This window comes from Choristoneura fumiferana, chromosome 17 (assembly GCF_025370935.1).
Source record: "Choristoneura fumiferana chromosome 17, NRCan_CFum_1, whole genome shotgun sequence".
Taxonomy (NCBI): domain Eukaryota; kingdom Metazoa; phylum Arthropoda; class Insecta; order Lepidoptera; family Tortricidae; genus Choristoneura; species Choristoneura fumiferana.
This window is the reverse complement of record NC_133488.1, coordinates 7,586,363-7,609,301: the sequence shown is the minus strand read 5'-3', so window position 1 is coordinate 7,609,301 and position 22,939 is coordinate 7,586,363. Positions and strand designations below refer to the sequence as shown.

At 37.7% G+C, this 22,939-nt stretch overlaps 1 protein-coding gene across 1 annotated transcript in view; it reads left to right on the top strand.

Moving 5' to 3' along the window:
* The window catches only part of LOC141436842 (uncharacterized), a 225,280-nt gene that overhangs the window by 42,259 nt on the left and 160,082 nt on the right, over positions 1-22,939 (top strand). The gene's annotated exons all lie outside the window — the stretch shown is intronic.

Here is a 22,939-nt window from a genome sequence, read left to right as displayed (position 1 = left end):
AATAGGTTACGTAGGTAAAATTTTAAGCTTTAGCAATGTTTCTAAATGTACAAGGTTGCAAAAAATATTTTAGGTGTGCGATGGTCGCTTACTTACGAAGCCTACATGATTATATTATTATGTGTTCTGCTATTTTCATGTGTTTTTATGTACAGTAAAGAGTTCTACAATACAATACAATTATAATATCTGTGATTATTTTTCTCATAACATTGTTACAACGGATTTTAAATAACAATATAGCTTACAGCTTTTTAGGTTTGTAGCATTATAAAGTTTGGATTAATTCATTCTACTCTCTAGATAATTGAACAAGTAAAAATACAATCGATTTATCGAATGTTTCATTACAGTTTTCAAATCGTTAAAGCCCATTGGAAAACATGCCATGTTTACATTTGCCCGCTTTTTCATTGCTGTTCGTTAATTATTTTCCAGTAGTTGCAGGTTGCAGCGTTTTTCCATAACTTTGGTTCCATTTATTCAAAAATATATGTTCATTAAATTATTCTTGCATGGAATTGCAATGAGTGAAGCATTTTTTATGACGTAAATGTTTTTCAGTTATTGTTAAAATTAAATAATCATACTCTGCCATTTTCGAAAGCTAGCTTTAGGGTAGTTACAGTTGTACAACAGTTCAGCTCACAAACATGTCATCAGGCTCGCTAAAATATTGAATTTCGTTATTTCTATTTGATGGGGTTTGCCTGCAATTTCTTCAAATAAATGTTGAATATTTCAACAGAAAAATTTCTCAACCACAACTAAAAATCCTAAAAAAATACTTATAGGAGTGTTTAATCAATCTAAATCAAACATCTGCTGCAATTTCCGGATTCATTTTAAAACGCCTTTAGATAGAGAATACATTAAGCATTTTTTAAGAGTTGTACTACCTACTTGAGATCGTTAGCATTGGGCGTGAAATAAACTTACTTAGATTTTTAAAAAATTACTTACGTCTAAGTTTTCAGTTATAATTATGTGTTTGGTAGCTTAAAAGTTAATTAAGATCTCTTTCTCACGAGACACCATTTTACTGGCAAGAAAAGTTCCCAATTTGTCTGGATGTTTTTTTAATCATACCCAGAACTTTTTATTTAACTTCGCTATCGTATACGAACAGTTCTAATCCTCTGTGACTTTTTTTATGACTTGTTTAATATTGTTTCTCTGTTTTAGATTAGCTTGACGTCACACTGTTTTAATTTCAAACTTTACTACAGTTCTGTTCTGTTCACTCATGAAGGAGCGCCCCTCCACATTTTATAATTGAAGGTTGTTAACGTATCTTTATCAGTTCAACAAGTCTATTTGGTGTCCGTACCGTCCGTACGTTGTCTTAGTGTGCATGACTGATGAGTCATGCACACTAAGACAACGTGTAAGTACGAGGTTTACTCGTCCTATTGCACATTGATAATTAGCTATGGAGGGGCACTCCTTCGTGAGTGAACAGATCTATACGTTTGTCACGTCTTCAATACTGTCGAAAAGTGGTTTTCATCACATTTGCTCGTAAACAGTGTCGAAACATGCAGGCTACCTGGTTGCAACTCCCCAAATAAAACCCTCGACCTTAATGTGCTTGTCATGAAGCCCGTGATCGGTAAATGAGTCATTGCCCGTACTAATTTTGTTGTCATGAAGCCCAAGGTTGGTAAATGAGTTTGATACTGCATGGTGTGCAGCAGCGCGGCGCGCGCAGGTCGGGCACATGCTACGTGGGGTGGGGTGGCGCGGAGGCTGGCGCTGTCAAGAGCGTAGTCAGCGGTATCGGCAATTTTTTGGAAAAATCTTAGTTTTTCTTTTAGAAATATACAATTTTACTCACAAATGTGATGAAAAACATTGAATGTCGCACGGGCGGTACTAGAATTACGAACATCGACTTATTAAAGCCCTCAGTCTTCGACTTCGGGCTTCTAATAGACTCGTTGGAAATTCCTTGTTTACCGCCCTTAAGACACAATGTACTAAAATAGGCTAATTCCTTAACTCGTGGAAAGTTCGAAAAATCGTTTTTTGTGAGTCTATGATGCTCAAGGTATTGGCATTTTGATTGCGGGTCCATCCATTAGTCGATAAGCTATTTACGCTACAGTTTTGTTGGCATAGGTTTACAAGGTAAAGTTTCTATGAAGTAGGTAGATATGTATTGGAAATTATAGCCACAATCATATAGTGTCATCCAGCTGAATAATCAAAGTCTATACTTATACCTATAGGTTTATGTTAAAAGGTAATCAAATTTTGGAGAATCAAAAGCAAATCAAAGTGTTACTAGGTATTAGGAGATACTAAAAAGTAGGAATAGACACTTGGATAAATTCTATTTTGGCGTAGTGTCTCTCGTGTCAGAAGCTGTTTACCAAAGCAAACAAAATAGGATTGGTTCGAGGTTTCCCTTCTATTTTTCCATATTTCTTGTGAGTAAAATTTTGCCCACAATATACATCAAAGTTACAAATCTATTAAAGCGAAATCTATGATTTGTCAACGCAGATGTAGATTTATTTTGTCGAAGCGACAAACCTAGACGTACATAAACTTAGTTAAGTGTTATGTTAACGAGCATTTATATGGGTAACCGGGTTTGATTCTTCGTCTTATCGTCGTATTACTTACATTTATTTTAAAAGCTTCTGTTTGTGCAGAATCTTGTTTTTTTTTTAATGTAATTTTATGTCATTCGACGAACATTGTCATTAGACAAATAAAATTATTTACTATGATAAGGTTCCATGGTTGTCAAAATTGGTATACTTCGAATGAGATGCCACCAATATCAATGACGATTGACTCTTACTAATGAACTAAACGTTAACAAAAGTAAAAACCAATTCCAAAAATCTTTTTTTTTTTTATTCTTTTTTTTTATATTATTCGACTGGATGGGTAACAAGCAAGTGGGTCTCCTGATGGTAAGAGATCACCACCGCCCATAAACATCTGCAACACCAGGGGTTTTGCAGATGCATTGCCAACCTAGAGGGCCGAGATGGGATACCTCAAGTGCCAGTAATTTCACCGGCTGTCTTACTCTCCACGCCGAAACACAACAGTGCAAGCACTGCTGCTTCACGGCAGGATTAGCGAGCAAGATGGTGGTAGCAATCCGGGCGGACCTTGCACAAGGTCCTACCACCTGCAAAATCTTTTGAAGAAGCTTTGATTCTTTTCATAAATAATGAATTATATGCCCAACAAATAAATGACATTGATTGATTGATTGATGAAATTTTTCCTTTCAGTAACTTTTTATTCTTCAGTATTGATACTCGTAGTACTTGGGAAAGTACTGTGCACCTGGAGGGATCCATCTTGTATACCTTAGAGCAGATAGCTCGTATGTTTATGACAGCGACTGTACGTACTCGAAGCAAACTCACTGAGCTTCGCGTGTTCGCTGCTTATGCATCATTGATGCAGGGATCGCCAACGCCTAATGTTTTATTATTTTTAGGCCGCCAACCAAACCGCCGTATTTAGTGCAATAGGTCGGCTCAATCGATTACCTCGGAAATAGAAACGCCGACAGTTTTTATTATTGACCCAATTCGTTTGATAATGAGAGATGTGGGGGATGTTAAAATTGTAGTTTATTAGAATGTTGGAACCGAATGTGTCGTCCTTTTAGTGTGGGAGTGGGCTTTGCGTCACTGACATGATAACCAACGCAGTTTGTTTTGAATAGGTAAGAAATTAATCTTTCAGAATCAGAATCAGTATAATTTTTTTTGCTAAAACTGTGTAGGTACAATGGTGTTATACTTATAATAATAGTTTCAACAGTTGCCCAGTGAAGGCATACAATATTCTTAATCTACAGAATTATTACTCGTTTAAGTGTGTTTAAGTGCTACTTAGAGTTATGCTAGCTTAGGTACTAATTTAGCGTTTCACATGTGAAAAAAAAAATGAATAGAACACCTTTTCATACAGCCAGTTTTTCGTCGTAAAGGAAATTATACGCTCTGGATGGAGTAATGTCAAAATAAGTAAAATTTAAAATAATAATGGTCAAAATTTGGAATGCATAATTATCATTATAATTTCCAGTAAAACTATTAAATAGGCACAATCTTGTAATTGGGTCATCTATACATTGATTAAATTGAATTAAATTATGTTTCTTTACTAGCATTGCGACTAATAAACTTCAATACTGGTAGGAAAAAAATGGTTTTTTAAGAGTTAAAGTAGCTACGACTTAGTTTGTGCAAAATTAAAGCGAACCCATAACACCCAGTTCAATAGATTGAATACAATATTGAATTGAATAGCTTTCAACCGTGGCCGTATCCAACCCGAAATGAATAGGGTAAATAAGGATTGCAATTCATGATATATTATACAGCGGTTCATCATCATTAATTAATGACATACAAATAAATTATTAATTGAAATAGCTGAATAAAAAAATAGCTTTTGGTCCGCCCGGATTGCTAGTGCTTGCACTGTCGTGTTTCGGCGTGGAGGGTAAGACAGCCGGTGAAGTTACTGGCACTTGAGGTATCCCATCTTAGGTCTCTAGGTTGACAACGCATCTGCAATCCCCCTGGTGTTGCAGGTGTCTATGGGCGGTGGTGATCTCTTACCATCAGGAGACTCACTTGCTCGTTTGCCATCCAGTCGAATAAAAAAAAGTTAAATCTAGTGTATGGGCGCTGGCGATTTAGTGTTTCAACGCGTTAATTTATCATTGCCCGGGGAAGGGTTAAATATACAAAAGGTATATGTAGTTTCGGTGGTTTAATGTATGCATTATAAAGTTAGTATCTGATCTGTTACTGTGTGGAATGGATAGGGAGTTTTAATTATGAGTTAGACATCCTATTAATGTGCTTGTACCTTGTAATTTCTCTCTCTGTGTACCTACCTGTTTCTGTATCACTTACTATTTGTGGTGCACTATACAATAATGAATGAGTCATTGTATTGTAATATTGTAAGTATTATAAATGTGAAATTTTATGAGTGTGTCATTTGTTCGCTTTAAGACTTCGGTATCTGGGAAAGACTAAACGGAACCTATAATAGGGTTGACTTGACATGTGGTAGGCATTTGTTAGTTGAATAACAATGTATATTTGCATAAAAAGGTACAGCCAATAAAAAGTGTGGTCATCAAAATAACTCGCATTTTTTTTAAGTACAAAGTTATTTATTTCGGTATAATGAAGGGCTTTCCTACGTACAATAGTAGTTTATGTCGTACATAATCTTCACGTAAGTCTGTAATTCCCCTTTTATATTTCCGTCGCCTACATATATGAGAAACTGACCGTCTCACGTGGTAAATATTGCTCACGGGACACATCCCGTCCCGCGTCCCGCATATAACTTCCAATAAGTCGGAATCGCCAACCCCGTCTGGAATTTATTATTTATGTATGCAAAGTATCGTGATCGTGTTGCAAATATGCCAAGTTTTATTCGAATAAGTATGTTGAATATTGCCTCGATAATCAACACGTTCAGGAGTTTATGAACAGTGAGTAGTTAAGAGAAGCCTCCATACAAACGTAGTCCCGGTCTCATTTGGAAACTAGGCAACAGAAATAGATGAAATTTCGTAACTATGGACTAGACATAATTATCTATGCCTGTGGTTTTTCAGATTTTCATATAAATGTGTAATGTCAGAATTGCAAGAGCTCAAAAGTCGACAAAAAAAAGATGTCATCTTTGCACGCGAATTACAGAGTAATAAAGCATTTTTACAAAAATCGAAAAAACCACAGGCATAGAAAATATAATGAATATCTTGTTTGCAAAATATCATTGATTTCTGTGCTATACTTATCGTATAATATGAGGACAACGAAACCCAAAATTCAACCGCCCAAATCTTGAAAAGCCTACAGCTATCTCGATATAAATTACGGACGTCGTTGCGGAAGGCATGGGGGGGACGGCTGCGAAGAGCGCAGTTAGCGGTATCGGCAATTTTTGAAAAAATATTAGTTTTTCTTTTACAAATATACAATTTTACTCGCAAATGTGATGAAAAACATTGTATGTCGCACGGGCGGTACTAGAATTATTCCTTATTTACCGCCCTTAAGACACAATGTACTATTTCATTAAACCAATAGAAACGCTTCATTTACCTCGCGTCTATTTGGTTGATGAGAAACACATTCCCCGGAACACATCCTCGTACATTATTGGTACAAACGCAGCTTTAGTGGCGTAGTGCTCGTTGAAGTGGTTATAGGTAGAGATGAAACGGATAGTGGTTTGGCCGGATACCGGATACCGGATATTCGGCGGGACCGTTGGCCGGATAGCCGGATATCCCACCGCCGGATATTCGGCCTAGTTTTACGTACAATTAAATTAAGCTAATTCGAACATGCGCATGACACTCCGTGCAGGTTGCAACTTGTAGAGTATAATTAATTTACTTAGGGGCTCTTTCACCACCCATTGATTAATTTTAACTGACGGATAAATACCATGTCGTTTTGTTGGAATCCGGCGTTACTTTGCGGAGGTCCATATGAATGAACTAAAAGAATTAAGATGTCAAGGGCAGACCTCTTGAGGGGAGGTTTGACCTTAAAGGAGGCCTAGTAGGTTACTCTTTGAGTAAAACAATAAGACGTTTTAACAATTTTTTAATTAAAAAAATTAACACAAAAAATAACAGGCCTAGTTTGACAAATGAAAAGTAAAGTATTACGAGAATCTCAGGTAGTAAGTTCAAGCGATTTTATTGAGATCGGTTCTGATTATTCGGTCTATCTGGCCTACACTTCCCTGGAGTCGGAGAGAAGAACCCGGAGCGAAGAGGGCTGGCCACAGCAGGGGGGGCTGGTCCAGCTGAGTGGTCGTCGGTGCCGAGGTCAAAAGGGGCCTTAGGGCGGCAGGACGAGCAGCCTGGACAAGTGTTCCACGCCGGAACGATCAGGGTCTTGGACGAGCTAGGAAGGATATGCAGAGCTCCGGAAGTTAAGGCCGTCAGGGCTTAGTGTCAGGTTAGGGCGTAAAGGAGCCGCCTGAGCCGTGAGCTTTGAAAGTTGTAGCCGTGCAGAGCGGAGAAAGCTGTAGCCGTACGGAGCTTGTAAGCCGTACGAAGGTGCCCTGTAAATTAGGTGGTGTCAGTTGTGGTCCAGTGCTAGATTGTTTGCCAGTCACTCCTCTGCAGCGATGCCCCAACTCTTAGGGTGTGCTGAATTGCAGTGAGTGGCAAGGACAATCATACGGAGTTACAGGCAGGCAAAGGAAAGTGATTCTAGTTTTATATAATTATTTTAAAAAAACAAAAGGTAAAAATAAATAGCCTAAGTGACCGTTAAAATTTGAAATACAACAGTTCACTAAATAACCGTTAGAGGATTACATTTGAAATTAAACGTCACTTAGCTGAGTTTGAATTTATTTTAACACCGGTACGCATCCGTTGCATAAAAGTAATAAGCATTAACATAGTTCTGAGTTTATAACAACGGATGAGAGAAATTAACAAGTGTTAAAATATTAAGTATAAGAAATGTTTGAAATAAAAGATTCCCTGGCCAGGGGAAGCCTTCAGTTCAATTACACAAAGATAAATTATAAAGAAAATAATTCTAATAAAATACACAGAAAAACACAAGAGTTAAATATCAGAGAACTTACCAAGTCTTGGGCGTATGGAGCTTTCGAGGGAGCTGTTTAGTGTAGTGTGAGCTGTTGAATGTGTATTTTACAGCTGTGCTTCAGCTTTTAAGGGCGAGAATATTACAGTTAGAATTCCCCCGGTCACAGCTGATCGACAGCACCCCCCTTGGCCGACAAAAACGGTCAAGGGTGAGTTGGTTATAGATATATTTAGTCGTACAAACTCGTGTAGTAAATGAATGTAATAAAATGCCTACTTTTATAAAATAAATAAGTAAATAATAAATAAATATTAAATACATATTATTACGTAAATAAATAAGTCAAGAGAAAACTACGGTGGCGACCTCTAGAGTTCGTCCGTCATTCTGCTCAGAGATCCCTTATTGAGGAAAGCGCCATCTAGCTTGAGCTGAGCTAACTAAGATGTCAGCGATCGCCTATGTGCATCGTGACAAAGAAGAAGACCGCGGGTGAGCAAAGAAATTATTTTAATTCATTTTCAATTTATGTTAAAAGCAAATATTTTTGAAGCGTGGAAAGTTAAAACAGTAATAACAATTTTTTTTAATCAATTTTTAGCAATTAACAATGGAGCGTTTTATCTTTGGAGATCAAATTCAATTCATACATGAAGAAGGGCTGAACAAACAGTACCTTTTCCAAGTCGAGCCTTTTCCTTTTTGTAGCAAATTGACTTGAATAATCATTTGAGATGAAAATGTCATTAAATGTTAGCAAGTTGAATCACCGTGATTGAATACTAATAATATAGTAACAATGGGTTTTAAGGGGGTTGCTCTTCCATACAAACCTACGGACACCCCGCATAGCTTTCACGGACATGTTTTCTTAGAGGATTTTTTGAGAATAGTAAATTATGGATATGCTCTTCAAGCAAAATCCAAAAAAAAGTAACTTTATTGCATCAAAAGTGCAGCGTGATGCAGTAAATTTTGATGCATTTTACCATTGTATGAGTACAACTGACAGTGTTCGCAGCGAGCATGTAGTGACATCTTATATGGGTGCGTGAGTCAATGTCACAAAATCAAACTATTGTAAATAGGCATCGACTATTTCGTGTGGTCACGTGACCATCACCTTTGGCTCAGATAATACGAAAACTAAATGAAGAAAGCATGAGATCACTGAGAGATCAAGTTCAAGTTTCTGAGTCTAGTTTTTACTTTTTTTGTTTTTAAATCTGTTATTTTCGGAAGTTGAAACGCCTAAACTATTATTTCTGATTAATGCAAGGACGCAAACTGTAAGTAAGACGAAAAATAGGTAAGTTACTTTTAAAATTGTCATTTAAAATAATAATTATTTAAGTAACAGACCCAGTCCTCGGCAAAAATTATAACATTGCATACTTTACATACATTATAATGCGGTGCTTCGATCTAGGACAAGTGGTTTAAATTCAACTTACAAATTCTGAACAGATATTAGTTATTTACTCTTACGTAGACAGTAGCGCCACTAATTTATATAAAGCATATTTATTCTCACAATAAAAGGTGCTAGGTGTAATCACTAAACTAATTAGTTAAAAAATAAGGTCTACATTCAACATACATTGCATGTGTATGTGTGAGATTTCTCTAACGTGGAGCATCGAATTTGTTGTATAAAATAGCACAATAAAATATCAATGGAATCTTTATCGAATTTACTCAATCTCTGTTATGACAGCATAAACAAACTTAGTTGCTAACCATTTGAAAACCACATACGACAGGGCAGTGCCAGCCAGTACTCACACTCCTCTTCACAGCACTGTCGTGGTCATCAGCACAATCCCAAGCTGTTCCGCAATTTCAACAGGCGCGGACCAGCCAAAGCTTTTGTCAGTAGATCAGCTTCCATATCTTCAGTCCGAAGATAATTGACCTCTAATACTCCTTCTTGAATACAGTTCCGAATGAAATGCATTTTTAGGTCAATATGCTTTGACTTTGAAGTCACCATAGCGTTTTGACTCAGTTTCAGGGCGGCTTGATTGTCATTGAATACGACAATTCGTTCGTAGCTGGCTCCTAAATCTTTATACAGATTTCTTAGATGGATTGCTTCTTTAGCAGTCTCAGTTAAGGCGACATATTCAGCCTCAGCTGTAGATAGAGCGACACTTCTTTGCTTCTTAGACATCCAACTTACAGCTGTCCCAGCAAATTTAAAACAATAGCCCGAAAAAGATTTTCTATCAAGTTTACATGCCCCCCAATCTGCATCTGCCAACCCATACAGTTCTTGACCAGTTTTTCTAAAAATTAGGCCGACACTCTTCGTTCCTTTCAAGTAACGCAGTACTCTCTTTGCGCACTTAAAATGCTCTTCTCCATAGCAATCATTAAATTGAGAGAGGTAGCTAATGGCAAACATTATATCAGGGCGAGTTGCCACTGCTATATACATGAGAGTGCCAATTAAGTTCTTGTATGGAAGGTTTAGGCGATCATCTTTTTCACCTTTCTCTAGAATAAGACCTGGCTCTATAGGCGTAGAAACAGATTTGCAGTCTTCCATTTTAACTTTTTGAGAGTTTCTTCTATGAACTTCTCTTGGTTTAGTTTAATTTCGTCTCTTTTGTAGGTTACATCAATTCCAATCAAACGTTTAGGTGTCGCTAAGTCTTTCAGCTCAAATTTCGTGTTTAGCAGGTCTTTTATTTCTTGGAGCTTTCTTGGACATGAGTAGGCAATTAAAAGGTCATCGACATAAATTACTATGATTATTTTAACTCCTCTTTTCTCTAGTAGATATACACATGGGTCAGCTTCTGAAGCTTTGAAACCAATGTTCTTTAATTCTGTGTCGAGTTTCTTATACCACTGCCTCCCTGCCTGCTTAAGTCCATATAGAGCTTTTATAAGACGGCAGACTTTCCCTTTGGAATTATTTTTTATGTCTTTTAACATTTCAACTGTTTTGTTGTATAACGTCAGATCTTCTTTTCTACTTTCGTCAACCATGATTTCAGTCAGGTATTCTTCTAAATATTCCGGATATTTCATTACTATTTTTTCTTCTAGTTCTCCATTCAGATATGCTGTCGTCACGTCCATCTGGTTCAATTTTAACCTTTCTTCGATTGCTATTCCAACAACAGATCTGATCGAACTTAGTTTAGCCACAGGAGCGTACGTTTCATTGTAGTCAACGCCTGGTCGCTGAGTAAAACCCCGTGCTACGAGTCTGGCCTTCCTTGTAATATTGTTATCCGGTCCTACTTTGTTTCTAAGGATCATCTTGTAGTCCACTTCTTTCATGTTATTATTTTTCTTTTCTATTTTCCAGGTTCCATTCTTGACATGTGCTCTTATTTCGGCTTTTATTGCATCATGCCAGTAGTCATCATCTTCATTTTCTTCAGATAAATTACACATTTCCGAGAATAAATGACTTTCTTCATTTTCATCCAGAACAAAATCTTTAGTCCACGCTGGTTGGTGCCTTTGTCTTTGTGGTCTCCCATTTCCAGGTGCCTCAACAATTTCTGATGCGTCATCGTAAGATTCTATTTCGTCTGTAGATGAGGCGTCATCTTCTTGATAATTTAGATTTTGTAATGTGTTCTCATTTTTAGTCTCTATAATTTCAACTTCAATTTGTGGTATATTTTTGTTTTCTTTATTTTTACCTCTACTTTTGTTTTCTTTTTCAGATATATTTGAGTTCTGTCCCTTTTCAGTCACAAGATGTTCGTAGTTCTGATTTTCTTCTTCGAAGTACATTTTATCTATGACTTTTATGTCCCTGCTAGTTATCACATCATTATCTTCAGGTATGTAGACTCTGTATGCCTTCGAGGTCATCGAGTATCCCATGAATACACCTTCTTTAGTGTTCTGGGTAAGCTTTCCTCGTTTCTTCTTTTTCAGTACGAAGGTCTTTCTGCCAAATACATATAGATGATGTGCGCATGGTGTTCGCCCAACCCACTTCTGGAACGGTGTAGTGCCATCTAGGGCTTTGGAAGGACTTCGATTTATTAAGTAGTTCGCAGTAGCTACCGCTTCCGCCCAGAGCTTTTTGGGTGCATTAGCTTCAATCAACAGACATCTGGTTTTATCAAGTAACGATCGGTTTTTTCTCTCGCTTATTCCGTTTTGTTGAGGAGTATAAACGGTGGTCAATCTTCTTTGAATGCCGTGCGATTTGAGATAATCGTCGAACTCCTTGTTTCGGTATTCTGTACCATTGTCTGATTGCAGGTATTTTATCTTTTTGTTGTGGAACGTCTCAACTTCATTTTTGTAATCTTTGAACATTTTGAATACGTCACTCTTCTTTTTCATAAAATAGACGTGACAGTAACGAGTGAAATCGTCTATAAATGTGACGTAATATCTTGATCCTGCTATTGTCTCACACTCAAAAGGTCCACATACGTCGCTGTGGATTATTTCCAACTTGTCTGTTGTGTATAAGTCCATATATCTTGAGAATGGTAGTCGTGATAGTTTGCCTTTAATGCAGGTCTCGCATGTTTCCAACTTCTCGTCAGTAAAGTTCAAGCCATACATAAGCTCATCTTTAGCCATCGTCTTCAAATCTTTTTCATTTATGTGGCCAAGTTTACGATGCCATTCCATGATACCATTACCCATTTTTGGTGTGAAATGTGCAGTCTCTTTTGTTTTGAATTCAATGTAATAGAGCCCATCTTTTCTTTGTGCTGTCAGTGCCACCTCACCACCTTTTTCTATGACGTAGGCTTTGTCTTTCTCAAAAACGACCTTATTTCCTTTGTCTGTTATTTTTCCGACGGACAATAGGTTCACTGACACATCGGGAATGTACAGGGTATCAATGAGGTTGTAATTTTCTTTTTCGGTACTGACAGTGACTCTTCCTTTTCCTTGAATCATGCTTGTATGCTTGTTTGATGCCAACTTCAAAGTGCCGTTTTCAGGGGTCATTGTGGAAAACTTCGATTTTTCGCCACACATGTGTGATGAGCAGCCGCTATCTAGACACCAGGTTTCTTCATTGGTATCTGAACTTGCAGTGCTGAGACAAACATTAAAATTTTTGTTTTTGTTTATGTTGTCTTTCTCATTGGCGTTCTTCTTCTTTCCCCAACACGTCTCTGTAGTGTGACCTTTACGTTTGCAACTCTTGCAGTACGACTTCTGTTTATTTTTCTTGAAGTGATATGCTTCTGAGTTATCACATGGTTCACTACCACTCCTAGCCTGATATTCTTCAAGAATTTTTACTTTCAGGTCTTCCGGAGAGGGCAGCGTGTCACGAGACTCTATGGCTATCCTAAAGTTTTCAAAAGTTGTTGGCAGGCTATATAGAAGCATAATGCTGAGCAATTCTGAAGGTATTTTTATATCCATATCTGCGAGTTTATCCACCACGTCCATGAAATTATTTATATGATCACGGATGTCTTCATCGGCGGTCATTCGCTTAAGAACTAGTTGTTTCAACAAGGTGGCTTTCCTTGCAGGCCCGGTGCTTTGGTAAGTAGCTTTTAATTTGTCCCATACTGCTTTAGACGTCGTGCAGGCTTTAATTTGTTTTAATTCGGACGGCGATAACAAAAGTAAAATTTCAGCTCTTGCCTTTAAGTCCTCCTTGTTGAACGCTGTCTTCGCTGCCGCGTCTGCATTAGGTGGCAATATTTTCTCACCACTCACGATATCCCAATAGTCATTTTTAATCAGGACCGCTTGTGCTTGCAGGCACCAAGTATCATAATTTGACTTGGTCAACGGTTCTATGGTGCGATAACTCGACGTTGATGCCATTATACTAACTCGTAAGTCAACCACGCTCTGCTACCATATTTGTGAGATTTCTCTAACGTGGAGCATCGAATTTGTTGTATAAAATAGCACAATAAAATATCAATGGAATCTATATCGAATTTACTCAATCTCTGTTATGACAGCATAAACAAACTTAGTTGCTAACCATTTGAAAACCACATACGACAGGGCAGTGCCAGCCAGTACTCACAGTATGTATGAATATCAAGTTTTACAGTGAGGCTCAAATAAATTCCTACATATCACGGCATTTTTACGGCCGCTAAATCTAGGCTCGGTGAATAAAAAGGTTTTCACAATCGAAGTAGTTTTCGTACCTTTTTTATTATTATAACTGGCTAGATAAGTAAAATTTAAACGTCATTATAATACATTTTTGTCACAAGGTCAAGTCAATGAGATTGATATTCAAAAGCAATTATGTTTGAATAATTATGGTTTGAACACAAACCAAGAAGTCAAAAAGTTGGCGGACGAGAGGAAATTAGCAAGAGTGCAACTCTTAAACTATTTATGTATGTACGATTCGATGATGAAAAGAATACCTATGTAATTGGATACACGGGTATGTTTATTTTATCATTTTTGTCAGAAACATTAATATTTGTTACAAGAACACCAGAGGCAGGGCTGTAAGAATTTCATTCCTAACTGGGTGGCCAAAGTATGGCTTATTGTGTGTACCAAACTTGTGGTCTGCAGCAACCTACTACGAAAACATACCAAATTTCCCTAACTCTTAGTAGCGTCGTGAACATGTTCACTCCATAGAAGTAAGTCGCTTCCCACCGTCTGTCTGCATATGTACGAGTATGTACTGTATGTACTCTATTATGAAGTGATTCAAGATTTTTCATTTTATTTATAAGTGTGAGAAACGGCAGGGGTTATGGTTTTGGAGCGTATGTATGGTCATTTCTTTCCCACGCTATGCAACAAGGCCTTGATGCATCTTAGCAAGTATCCGTCCGTCCGTCTGTCGATCCGTCCATCTGTCTGTCCGTCTTTCTGTCTGTCTGTGTTTCGAAGTGAACACTACATCATTATTGTCCAGTGATGACATATGGATCCGAGACGTGGTGCTTTACTTTAGGCCTTATAAATAGGCTCAGAGTTGCTCAGCGAGCTATGGAGAGAGCTATGCTTGGGGTTTCTCTACGGGACCGAATCAGAAATGAGGAGATACGTAGAAGAACAAGGGTCACCGACATAGCCAAGCGAATCAGCTCGTTGAAGTGGCAATGGGCGCGCTATATAGCACGGAGAGCGGATGGCCGTTGGGGCCGAAAAGTTCTCGAGTGGAGGCCGCGGATCGGTAAGCGCAGCGTAGGACGTCCACCAACAAGATGGACGGATGACCTGGTTAAAGCCGCAGGTTCGCGGTGGATGCAGGCTGCTGCCAGTTGAAGCAACTGGAGGTCTGTGGGTGAGGCCTATGTCCAACAGTGGACGTCCTACGGCTGAGATGATGATGATGATGATGGTGAATAAAGTTGTACCAACTGTACTTTAGTCGAAAATTTTACTATGACCTTTAAAATTTATAAGTATTTTATTGATAATTAGAAGCAGAGTCTTGAGAAATAGCTCATGTTAGGAGATAAAGAGATCAGAAGAGGTATCGTTAGATTTGTCTCTGTTAGGAGTGACACAGGTTGTTAATTTTATGCGTATGTGAGTCTGTCTGTGTACCTTTCCGTCGGCTCATCCGTCCGTCCGTCTGTTGATCTGTCCATCTGTCTGTCCATCTGTCTGTCTGTCTGTGTTTCGAAGTGAACATTACATCATTGTCCTATTTTTTTAATTATTGTTTACCAACGCACACACCAAACCTTTTATCCTAAAAAGCTGAAATTTAAGATAAGGAAAAAATGGGATTTATTATGTAGGTACCTACATAAAATTCTACTGGTTCGTAACTATTATTTAGATTTTAGGGTTCCGTACCTAAAAAGTGCCAACGGAACCCCTATTTCTGAGACTCCGCTGTCTGTCTGTCCGTCCGTCTGTCACAGGGCTCTATCTCTTGAGTCGTAATAATTAGACACTTGAAATTTTTACAGATTATGTATTACTGTGGCCGCTATAACAACAAATACTCAAACCAGAATAAAACAAATATTTAAGTTTTTTTTTTTGCTAATGTCTAATGTTGTATAGATAATGGTACGGAACACTTCGTGCGCGAATCTGACTCGCACTTGGCCAGTTTATTTTTAATACCCAGGGTATTCAATGTTATATATTTAATTTTACAACTCTATCTCCATATCACTAATCTCTGTAAATTTTACATGCAGGCAGAAAAGAATAGCAAAAATCTAAATTCAATATCAGGATATTTTGAAAAAGATAAGTATTGTTCACAAACCGATCTTAATGACGATGATGATGATGATGATGGTCGTATGTCATCGCTGCCGAATTCTAACTTTATTCAATGAAAGACATGGAGAAACTTTGTCACAAAGACTTAGTTCAGATAATTTGATATTACGCTGTCCGTCCGTCTATTTCTATAGGATTACTTAAAACTGAAGCAAACTGAAGTGGCAGTGGGCCGGCCATATCAGCCGAAGAACCGATAACTGCTAAGGTAAACGAGTAAAAAGCCTAGCGTGGCGAGGGATGCCCTCAGACTAGGTGGAGCGATGATCTTCACTGGGTAGCTGACAGTAACTGGATGAGAGTGGCCGAGGGTCGTGCTCAGTGGCGTGCAATTGGAGACGCCTATGTCCAGTAGTGGGCTAAGATAGGCCGATGATGATGATGATGATGATGATGACTTAAAATAAGACAATAATCCCCACTCATATTATAAATGCGAAAGTTTGTTAGTCTGTTTGTTTATTTCTTTATTACCTTTTCACGTCTAATTCGTTGAACCGATTAGGATGAAATTTGGGATACAGATAGTTTGAGTCCCGTAGAAAAACATAGGGTAGTTTTTTTTTAATCGCAATATTCCCGCGGAATAGCTATAAACGAATTCTACGCTGACAGAGTTGCGTGCAACAGTATGTAGGTACATTAGGGGATTTACCTACTGATAGTCTGATTTACGTCCTTATGCTGTAACTAAAAAGCATCGGTCACTTTATTCGTACACCTAGGTATCTTATAGTCTGTCTGCTAATACTATTTCTGTATTTATTAATACACAATTCCTTTCAGATTCAATGGTAACTAACTGCATATAACTTTGCCTGGAATCATTATATTGCTGAAGTAGCCTAGGTGCTGTCATGCAATATTCAAGGTGAAGAAAAGAAGAAACGTTGAATGTTGATATGCAAGAAATTAAGGAATATCTGACTGATTAACTATGTTTGATTTATTTATTAACGCTGTGTTATAAAGTTTGTTCTAAATAAATATGATGTACACAACGAAATAAGTCTTCGTAGGCATCTTTCTTTTAGCGTTCCTGGGTGGAAATTTTAGTGGAGCTTCTAAAAACAAGAATACCAACAGGTATGTAGTTTTTATTTTTTGACCATCAGTGGTGTAGCGGTATAGCAAGCGGTACGGATTACCGAGGACCTGGGTTCGATTCCCAGTGATGGTCTTATTTTTTGTTTTTTCTGTGCATCTATATTTCAGTTTGTATTTTCAATTTAGGTTTTACGGGATGACCGTAAAAGTAAAATTTGGAATTGAAATAAAAAATACAAAAGATTCCAAAAAACCAATCTTAAGTTTTTATTTGTCGAATGAAACTACAGTAATATCAGATGATGAGATAATAGGGGTACATATATATAAAGTACTATAAAACCGTACAACTTTGACCTTTGAGATAACTTTGCCCAAGTTGTTATTTTTCAAAATATCTGAAATAAAACAAAATTGACTGATTTGTGACACTTTGTGACATGCACATTTCTAAATCATTTTTGTATATTTTTTTCCCTGTTGTCACGAATAAATCTTTTCTTTTCCCTTTATATCGGAATATTTCTTTATTCCTGCTTCTCCTTTTTAGGGTTCCGTACCAAAGGGTGCCAACGGGACCTATTGCTGAGACTCTGCTGTCTGTCTGTGTGTTTGTCTGTCTGTCTTCTATGTTCGTAATATATTTAGTTTTTGATGGGTTAGGCCAACGGACCTTATTGCTGGACTCTGCTGTTGACTGTCTGTCTGTCCATCCGTCTGTACAGGGCTTGTCAAAGTCTGTCAAACTTAAATCAAAAAATGTACGAAGAATTTACGAATTTGGTGCGCTAGTTTAAAAATATACTACCCGTAATAATAGTACTACTAATCACTACTAATAATAGTACTACTCGTAATAGTAGTACACCGGTAGTAATAAAGATACTTTCTGGCGGGCGCTATCTATTTTACTATGAAGCAGTCGAATTTTTTATAAGTAAAAAATCGGAATCCCAATCTGTCGGAATCCCAATGGGCACCTTTATAGGTAGCGCTTTAGAACTTGAACGTTCATTTTTTTTTCAACTATAGCGTACAATTTCGTACATTTTTTCTGATTTACAAGAAATTTGAAAAGTCCGCCAGGAAGTACTTCAAACTAGTTGATTTTTTTTTTGTTTTTTTTTTAGAGTCGGTTCCATTTTTTGCTAAAAATTTTTCATGTACAGTCCCAGCACCAATATCTGACACAATAAGCGTGCATAAATATCTGACACAACTCTATTTCTAGGGCCGGAAGGACCTGTCAGATATTTTTGCACGCTCCGCTGTGGTAGATATTAATGCTGGTGACTGTACCTACATTTTTTGATTTGAGTGAATTCCATGCGACACCATGTCACCGCCAGGAAGTATGACACTCAACTTCGAAGCTGTCTCACCCTGGAGATCGCATAGATCGATGTTTACTTGACATCTTATTCCGAAACTTATTTATTGTTTTGTCACTGAGTTAGTGTTATGCTCTAAGTCACAGGATGACTAAATATTGACAATCGATATCGAGATTAATATCACTCATGTTTAGACTTTGCTCATGTCTAGCTTTAGATACATTCTTGACTGAGCCCGGCCGCGATAACTGTAGTAGATAGTATGGCGTTCTTTTTCGAGTGTCATTGCTACTGACTGTCAGGTTGCCTTACAGAAGAAAAGGAAACTCGTGTAAAAATGACATCGCATACAGATACCCAGAATCAAGAACCAAAATCAGAAGAATGATATAAGTTCAATATATTGATATTTTTTATTGTGAGCTTACTTTTTTTTTAATTATGTGTGACTATTATTACAAAATTATATATTTTTAAGGCTTCTGATACCTTGACTTTTGTATTTAGGGACTATTGCATGGTAGGTGCACGCGGCTAGTAGCTAGTTTTTATAAGATCTCCGCTTACAAATTGTATGTTTCGCGTCACTGCTTTCATTATAGTGGCATCATAATAATGTTTGATTTTGAGTTTGCATTATATTATAGGCTATGATTGTTTTTTGGAGTCTTTTTGTATTATTTATTCAACTCCAAATTTTGTTACTTTTACGGGTATCCCGTGAAACCATATCGAAAATACAAACTGAGACATGGATTGCACAGAAAAACAAGAAAAAGAGACCAGGGCTGGGAATCGAACCCAGGTCCTCAGCAATCCGTGCTGCGTGCTATAACCCCTACACCACCGCTGGACAGGAATCTAGACACGAATTTTTCCTATGCATACATATCTCAACGAAACAAATACGAAATGAAATAAATACTTGAATAATTGAGTGGTTTCGGTGTTACCAGGTTCCTTGACCCTTGATGCGTGGCTTTACTGGTGCGTCCATGAGGCACATGTGCCATATAACCAGTGATGTAAATAATGGAGTTGTTCTTTCGAAAAAATAATAAACTTTATTACATACATTATAATAATTATTTTTATTCTTGAACCACATTTAGATAAACATTTTGGAAACAATATATCTTTAGACACGAGTAATATTTACCTCGACGTTTCGGCAACATTACAGTGGCCGTGGTCACGAGTAGACTGAAGTGTAGGGTGTCAAGTCTGCCTAGCAGCGCGAGTCCTTCGAACTACCCGCACTTGGTCATTTTTTGGTTCACCCCCACTTCAGTCTACCGTGACCACGGCGCACTGTAATGTTGCCGAAACGTCGAGGTAAATATTACTCGTGTCTAAAGATATATTGTTCTCCAAATATTACTTGATTTATAATGCATAATAATTGGCATGATTATTGGGATATGAATTTACTGTACCAGCGGGAAATTAAAATTTAATTATACCCCTGCCCGGTCAACCAGACTAGTTTAGCCGTAGATACTACAGGCAAAGAGCGCTCAAAAAGTAGCAAGTAAAGACATTCCCTTTTTACTCTTAGTATTTGAGGACATGTAAAACTATTTGAGCATTTCTAAATAAAGTTTGTACATTTGATTTGCGACTCCTATTTGTGATAAAAATTTGCAGGTATGTAGAGTGAACGATACTGAGCCGTAATAACATAGTCTCTCAAAATGTCCCAATTGGTTTGTATGGAAATTTCCTTTTTTGTTACCAAAACTACGGATTTGCGGTAACAAAAAGGAACTTTCCATAATTGGGACATTTCGGGAGACTATGTTATTTAAACTCAGAGTGAACGATTCACTCTATCTACCTGCAAATTTTTACCAAATCGGAGTCGCAAATCAACTGTACAAACGTTTTTAGAAATGCTCATTTTAGCACTGTAGCTTGCTGTGACAAAGTATCAAACTGTTCAGCTACCTATGAGCTTGACTGCTTCGAATTAGGTTTGATGCAACATCTGTCTCCGATGATGACGTGTCAGCTAAACTGAACGTGCCCGTAGTCTGCAAGTACGACGATTATTTGCGGTAGTTCTAGTTCCTTCACAAGACCTTGAAGAAAGAACTGCGGGATTTTTCCGCCTTTGTACCTTTGCAAGAACTGAAGATGCTACTGCGAAAGGACAAAGGCTAAAAAATAAACGCAGTTTTTCTTCAAGTCTTGTAAAGGAACTAATGCAAAAAAAACGCAATAGTTCCATCGCACGAACATCCAAAGGAAACACTGCAATAATCCCGTACACGACTACAAACCTGCTGGATCGGAAAAAATCCTAGCAGATAATACTTACTAGGTAGATAAATGATACGAAATCGACAACTGTTTTCGACTCGAAGGTAACAAAGGGAGTGTAGATGATTTTGGAAACTGCTCGTAGTCTTCTGCTGATTGTGCCAAATCATCGGTTATGATATCCTAACAAAATCAATTTATATAAGTAGGTACAAAATTAGCACGGGATAATTTTTACCGCAATTTGATACCAGTTATCGGCGAGTGGGTGAACTTTTGCTGTTATGTAAGTATTTCGTAAGTATTTATTTATACCTATAAAGGCAAAACATGGCCTAAAATGCATGAGATTTGGCAAACGTATTCCTTGAGGATCGCAGAGGTGCAAGAAGTTTTTTTTTTTTAATTCGAATACCTACACTACAGAGTAGATTTTTTTCTTCAACGGGAGCGAAGCCGCGGATTAAGCTAGTAATTATATATACGAACTGAGAAATCCAGATGCAGAAGCCTAGATAAACTCTTCGTCAACTCTTTTCATGGTTAGCAACTTATTAATAATTGATATTAGCAGCTTATGATTACTAATTCTCTACTAAAAGTCTTACCACAGAAATTGAGTGATGATGATGATGATAATTAGGATAGTAAACTCTGTATGGTTTTTATTACCTCTTTTGATAGAAAGAGCTTACACGAAGCACTGTTCATAAAATATTAGGTATGTCTAAAGGCACTGTTACACATGCTCGTTACTGGACTGAAGCAAACGCGTTCACACTTGCTTAATATCTTTCCCCCTTCCACACCGTCTCGAGCTTGCCACTAATAAGCATGCTCGATAGTAGCATGTCCTGTTCACACATGCTACTAGCTAGCATTTGCTCAATAGTAGCATGCTTTCTTGCTACTAAAGAGCATGTGTAACAGTGTCTTAAGGGACTTTGGCCTTACGGATGCCCTTGATAAACTTGATTGCCTGTGCATTCCTGTGCGTGTCGTACAAGGTGACTAAGAGCCCTGGTGGCAGCGCTCTCTTACGAATTCCAAACTCCAGCTCTGCGGCGTGGAAGGTAAGGACAAACCTCCGCACTATTTTCCCAAGAAACTCGTCCTGTAGATTTGCTACTGATTTTCAACCGACGACCATGACCACTTTAGCATGGTAGTAACTACGAAAAGTAACTATAAATATAACCTGAATAATAGCAAGACCATCAACCAAGACAAGAAACCGTGGTCAGAATCTCGGTAATTTCCCAATTTATCGTACACATATTATGAACACTTGAAAGGCGTTTGGCTCGTATTATAATATGCGAACAGTTATCCAAGACCCTGCTTCTAATTATCAATAAAATACTTATAGATTTTATAGGTCGTAGTAAAATTTTCGAGTAAAGTACAGTTGGTACAAAATTTCGTGACTCGATAAAATGTGAATATTACTCGAAGGAGTGCCCCGATCGGGTAGCTAAGTGTCGCAATAGACTTTCGCTAGCTGGCGCTGTCTATTTGAGTGTGTGCGTGAGCTCCTAGTGTCCGTATACGGCCGCAATTGACGTTCAAAGTAAAGCACCTCGTTTGCGGCTTTGGCGGAATATTTCATTTCGAGTGTGGGGTCAAAATCGGTTACGCTTAGATACACCCGCCATTAGTTTTTTGGTGAAATAATTCTTCATAATTTACGAAAAAAACCTGAAAAAAGGAACTATTGATAACAGCGCCATCTAACGGGACATTGCTCATGAGCTAACCAGGAGCAAACCCCTTAAGTCTTCAGTTTTCAATTATCAATTTCAGTTATAGTTTTCTTTGTAAATTTGATATACCATCCTAATTTTTTTCAAATGTTAATGAAAAATAATTAATTATATTCATGATACAACTTTCTAGTGCTAACGGTCTTTGAGCTTAGCCGCGAACAGACAGACAGACGGACAGACATGGCGAGACTATAAGGGTCCCCAGTTGACTACGGAACCATAAAAAACGATGAAGATAACCTATAGCCAGTTTAAGTTACATGTGACGTCACGCCGTGCGTCTCTTTTTAACAGGTCCCCTGTGTCCCCAAGGTCCCCAGTGTCAAGCCCCCACTCTATCCAACTTAGAGGCACTTGTTCTTTGTAAATTTTGTTTGACTGACAAGAAAATTTTGTCACCGATATTTTGTGATAATTTAACTGAGAAACTTACACAATAATTAACATAACAAAATGAAAGAAACTAACCTAACCAACAAAAAGTTGGAAAACCCCCGACTTTGTCACTTCAAATTTCAATATCTCAAAAACGGCTAAACCGATTTTGATGAAACATATCGAAGAACCATCGCTAGAAAACCTGATTTAAAATAAAAAAAACCGCATTCAAATCGGTCCACCCGTTCTACGATACGTTAGATCTACGGTGCCACAGACAGACACACACACAGACACACGGAGAGACACACACACAGACACACATAGCGGTCAAACTTGTAACACCCCTCTTTTTGCGTCA